This window comes from Nicotiana tabacum, chromosome 13, assembly GCF_000715075.1.
Source record: "Nicotiana tabacum cultivar K326 chromosome 13, ASM71507v2, whole genome shotgun sequence".
In the NCBI taxonomy this organism is placed as follows: Eukaryota; Viridiplantae; Streptophyta; class Magnoliopsida; order Solanales; family Solanaceae; genus Nicotiana; species Nicotiana tabacum.
The window spans coordinates 127,733,408-127,739,284 of NC_134092.1; positions in this window are offsets into that span (position 1 = coordinate 127,733,408).

Consider the following 5,877-nt stretch of genomic DNA (forward strand, 5'->3'; position numbering starts at 1 on the left):
TTACAACCAACGGTTGCAGTACGATAGATAACATCTTTTATTTTTAATCAGATGTCGTTGCAGGTTTGAATTTTGGAAAAGGAAAAAATTATAGTAGGGAATATTTTTTCATTTACGCGGCACAAATCTAGATTTATTGGGGCTCCAAAACAGATATAAAACATCCAGTGATTAAAAAAACAAATTTGTCATATCTTTGAACTTTCCTCGAAATTGGCTAAGATGTTCTTTTCGGAATAAAATTGACACGAACGACAAATTATATGATGAGAAGGTTCACAATAAATAATGCTCACTATTGTATCCTCCTGATATAGATAAGGGAAAGGGGAAATTTTTTTAGGGGCCAATAAAAATGAAGTTGAGTCAATAAGTATAATGATTTGGATTTTGCCCAAGTTATGGAAATGTCGATTAAGAAAGACTAGCTAGCTACAAATTGCTCAACTAAGTAGAGAAACGCTATCGAGTTGGGGTACCTAGATATTGGATAGTAGTCAACCTTTAGGGTTAATTTTTAGGTAATCTTATTGAACTTTATTTATTATAACAATAACGTAACAAAATCGTTTTTTGTTACATTAAAATAGTTGACAAGGTGTGAATTATTAAAATGAAAATGATTGGAAGGTCAAATTTTCAGCACTGGATTAGTTATGCTGAGATTATTTCTTATCCATTGTTTGGTTTGGTGTATAAAAATAACATGCATTTGCGTAAGGGGGTGTACATGCTTATCCATGTATTAAAATCATGGTATTACTAATGTCATGGTTTGCTATGTATTAGTTATACTTATACATAAGATAATACCAAATGTGGGTATAACTAATACATTATTAGTCATACATAGGTTGGAAAATACTATTAAACAAGAGATTAATACCAAAGCTAATACATATATTATTTTTTTCTAATACATCCTACCAAACGACCCCTAGCAGTAAAGCTACCTTGATGACAGATTATGAGCCCGTTTGGATTAGCTGATTGTAAATAGCTGATAAACTTAAAGTGTTGAAAAGCTTTTTTAAGTGTTGAAGTTGATTTTTAAAATAAGCATTTACGTATTTGGATAAAAGTGCTGAAACTGATAATAAGCAGTTGATGTATTTGATAAAAAGTGCTGATAATCTATTCTTTTGTTAAAATGACTAAAATACTCTTCAAACTTTTTTTAAAAAGATTATAAATTAAAAGATTTCTTTGTAAAAAAAAGAATTAACAATGAATATGAAATGAAGAGAAGGCCAGGAAATCTATTTTAGGAAAAGTAGAAAACTAGTAAGTTGGGAGTCATTTTAGAAAATATTATTAAGGATAAACTAGTAAAAGTATTGGTCAAACTAAAAGTGTTTATCCAACTAGACTTAATGACTGATTTTAACTTATAAGCTATTGGCTTATAAGCGCTTTGGGTGTTTACCAAACGCGTAGATAAGCCAAAAAATTATTTATAAGTCGGTTTGACTAACTTATAAGCTTAGCCAAGCACCCTCTGTGTCATTGTAGTTGGGTAAAATAAAGTTATTTTACTACAATAGCTAAAGTTCAATTATTTCAATGTGAGAAAAATAATATTGTGATTTTACTATTATAATAAATAAAGTTTAATGATAACATGTGAAATTAACATGAGATCAACAGTAGAACTATGCTCGGCATGCGCTAAGAAAACATTCCAAATTGCTATTATTGGAGCTAAGAAAGAAATGTATGTGTTGTTTCATTGTCCAGCTTTTAGCAGATGGTGATAGGGTAAAAAGGAAGAGATGATTTATGCCAAAAGTAAATTAACTTTTGACTAACATATCTATCTAAAGAACTATCCAGAAACTGTTTATCATAAAGCTTTTGGAACATTTCGATACAAGAAAAAGTAAGGAACCCAACTTTATTTATGTGAAACTGAGTCATTAGTAGATAATAAAACAAGAAATTTATACAGTTCTAATTTTCTTTATCGGCTAATTAAAACTTGTGTTTGTTTTTGGTCTGTGTCTTTGGATACCCATTTCTACCTTACTTTAGAAAAGAGCAAGTCTCGTGCAGTAACTTATAAGGTAATTATTCTTTATGGCAAACATTAAATTTGTAGTTAATGATTCTGTTTAAATAGTATCTTTTTATTTTTACTGGGAATATTGACGACGGGTTTTGTCTAAGTTTAATATGAATTTGGTGTGCTATTATTTGTCAATCAATTTGATATGAATGTGGGCCTAGATGAGGAGGTTAAACGACGCTTCTGGGAGGGGTTAGATGAGATTGTGCGTCAGGTTCTGCCTACCGAGAAACTATTTATAGGAGGGGATTTCAATGGGAATATTGGGTCGACTGCATGTGGTTATGGCGAGGTGCATGAAGGCTTCGGTTTTGGGGAGAGGAACGGAGCAGGTACATCGCTGTTGGACTTCGCTAAGACTTTTGGGTTGGTGATTGCGAACTCTATCTTTCCAAAGAGGGAGAGGCATTTGGTTACTTTTCAAAATACGGTGGCGAAGACTCAGATTGACTATCTCCTCCTCAAGAGAGGTGACAGAGAACTGTGCAAGGATTGCAAGGTGATTCCGGATGAGATACTCGCGATGCAACAAAGGCTCTTGGTGATGGACGTTGGTATTATGTTAAAGAGGAGGAAAAGGTCTACTCGAGGAAGTCCGAAAATCAGGTGGGGAACCTTAACTAAGGATAAAGCCCAAGAGTTGGAGGGGCAGTTGTCGGGTATGGGAGCTTGGAGGAGCAGTGGTGACGCGAGCACTATGTGGTCAGCGACAGCAGACTATATTAGGGAGGCTGCGAGAGAGGTGTTAGGAGTCTCGACGGGCATCTCTGGTGGGCACAAAGGAGACTGGTGGTGGAATGAAGTGGTTCAAGGTAAAGTGGAAGCTAAGAAGGCGACGTACCTGAAGTTAGTGGAGAGCATAGATGATGAGGAGAGGCGAGCATGTATGTAGAGGTATAAGACAGCTAGGAAGGAGGCTAAGCTGGCGGTCACAAAGGCTAAGACTGCGGCTTATGGTCGTATGTACGAGGAACTGGGGAAAAAGGCGGGGAGAAGAAGTTATTCCGGCTGGCCAAGTTGAGAGAGAGGAAGGCTTGGGATTTGGACCAAGTGAGATGCATCAAGGACGAAGATGGTATAGTATTAATGGAAGATGCCCAGATTAAGAGGAGATGGCAGACTTACTTTCATAAACTTCTGAATGAAGAAGGGGATCAGAATATTGTGCTAGGCGAATTGGAGCATTCCGAGAGCCATCGTGACTTTGGGTACTGCAGGCGTATCGAGGTTGATGATGTCGTGGGAGCTATGCGTAAGATGAGTGGGGGCAGAGCGACCGGGCCAGACGAGATTCCGGTGGAATTTTGAAAGTGTGTGGGGAGAGCAGGTTTGGAGTGGTTGACTAGGTTGTTTAATATTATTTTTAAGGCAAAGAGGATGCCGGATGAGTGGAGGTAGAGTACGGTGGTCCTATTGTATAAGAACAAAAATTATATCAAGAGTTATAACAATTATAGGGGTATCAAATTACTTAGTCATACCATAAAAGTGTGAGATAGGGTAGTTGAAGTGAGGGTGAGGATGACAGTGTCTGTATCCGACAAGCGTTCGGGTTCATGCCGGATCGTTCGACTACAGAAGCTATACACCATGTTAGGAGGTTGGTGGAACTGTACAGAGAGAGGAAGAAGGATCTGCACATGGTCTTTATTGACCTAGAGAAAGCGCATTACAAGGTTCCTAGAGAAGTTCTCTGGAGATACCTGGAGGCAAAAGGTGTGTCGGTTCCCTACATTATGGCGATTAAGGACTTGTATAATGGGGCTAAGACTCGGGTTAGGACAGTAGGAGGGGACTCTGAGCATTTTTCGGTTGTAATAGGATTACACCAAAGTTCTGCGCTTAGTCTGTTCTTATTCGCCCTGGTGATCGACGCGTTAACACATCATATACAAGGGGAGGTGCCATGGTGCATGCTATTCGCTGATGACATAGTTCTGATTGATGAGTCGTAAGCCGGTGTTAACGAGAGGCTAGAGGTTTGGAGACAGGCTCCTGAGTCTAAGGGTTTCAAGCTGAGTAGGATGAATACGGAATACCTGGAGTGTAAATTCAGCGTTGAGCCAGGGGAAATGGGCGTGAATGTGAGGCTTGAATCACAGGTCATCCCGAGTAGAGGCAGCTTCAAGTACCTTGGTTCGGTTATCCAGGGGGGATGGGAGATCGACGAGGATGTCACACACCGTATTGGGGTAGGATGGATGAAATCTGAAGTCCGGTGTGACAAGAGAGTGCCACTAATACTCAAAGGTAAGTTCTACAAAGCAGCGGTTAGACCGGCCATATTGTATGGGGCTGAGTGTTGGCCCATTAAGAACTCACATATCCAGAAGATGAAAGTAGCAGAAATGAGGATGTTGAGGTGGATGTGCGGGCACACTAGGATAGATAAGATTAGGAATGATATTATTCGGGAGAAGGTGCACGTGGCTCCCATTAATGACAAGATGCGAGAAGCGAGACTTAGATGGTTCGGACATGTACAAAGGAGAAGCCCAGATGCTCCGGTACGGAGGTGTAAGCAGCTAGTTGTGGAGGGCACGAGAAGAGGTAGATGGCGGCCTAAGAAGTATTGGGGAAAGGTGATTAGACAGGATATGGCGAGGCTCCAGATTTCCGAGGATATGACACTTGATAGGAAGATGTGGAGGTCGAGTATTAGAGTTGTAGGTTAGGATGTAGTTGAGTCTTGACTTACTTCGTACCATTGTGGGACTAGCTAGGTAGGATTTTTGTCTAAGATAGCTAGTGACAATGTTGTGTTTTACTACTTCGCTTTTTAGTACATGTCCTATTTACTAGCTATCGCTTTTGCTTTGCATCTTTCTTCTACATTTCATGGTGTACCTATTTTTCCTATGATTGTTGTGGTGATACTAATATTGTCTCCTTTTGTCCTTTTGTCTTTTTGTTTTCTTGAGCCGAGGGTCTTTCAGAAACAGTCTATCTACTCCTTTGGGATAGGGGTAAGGTCTGCGTACACACTACCCTCCCCAGACCCCATTAGTAAGATTTTACTGGGTTGTTGTTATTGTCATTTTTGGTCAATCAATTTACAAATTTAATCGTGTTTGGAAGTGGTGAAGATTATTTAAGACCAGAATTTAAATCTCAATAGAGCAAAAAATCAAGGTGATCTCTTTATATTAGATTAAGCCGTAACACGTTAAATGATTTCTTCTTTATCTGTATAGGCTTTAGCGGCCGCATAATTATCCAATACTTCTATTTGTAGAAGATGGCATGTACTTAACGTAGTAGTTGAGGTAATGCATAAGCATAACTGATCCTAATAATACTTACCATTTAAAAAGTAATATTACATATATACTTACATAGTATGTAATTAGAGGCAAGCCTATGGTGTAATAAGAGAGGTCAGCAGCACTCGAACAGCTCAGTAAAAACTCAATATATACATGTATAAGTCTTAAAAAATAGTAATATATTAGTAGTGACATCCTACATGCAAAGAAGATTTTGGTTGAATGCAAAAAATATATTGTAATGACTCGGCCGATCGTTTTGAGTATTTCAGCCCTGTTTCTCATTTATTGCTCAATTTATGCTTTACAACTATTTTATGACTTATCGGGTTAGTTGGTTCGGGTCCGAAAGGAATTCGGAGTGAAATGAGATATTTAGTCTCATAATTTAAAATATAAGTTAGAAAAATTGATCGGATGTGAACTTATGTGTAAACGACCTCGGATTTGAATTTTTATGATTCCTCTAGCTCTGTATGATAATTTTGGACTTAGGAGCGTGCCCGAAAAATTATTTGGAGGTGCGTAGTGGAATTAGGCTTGAAA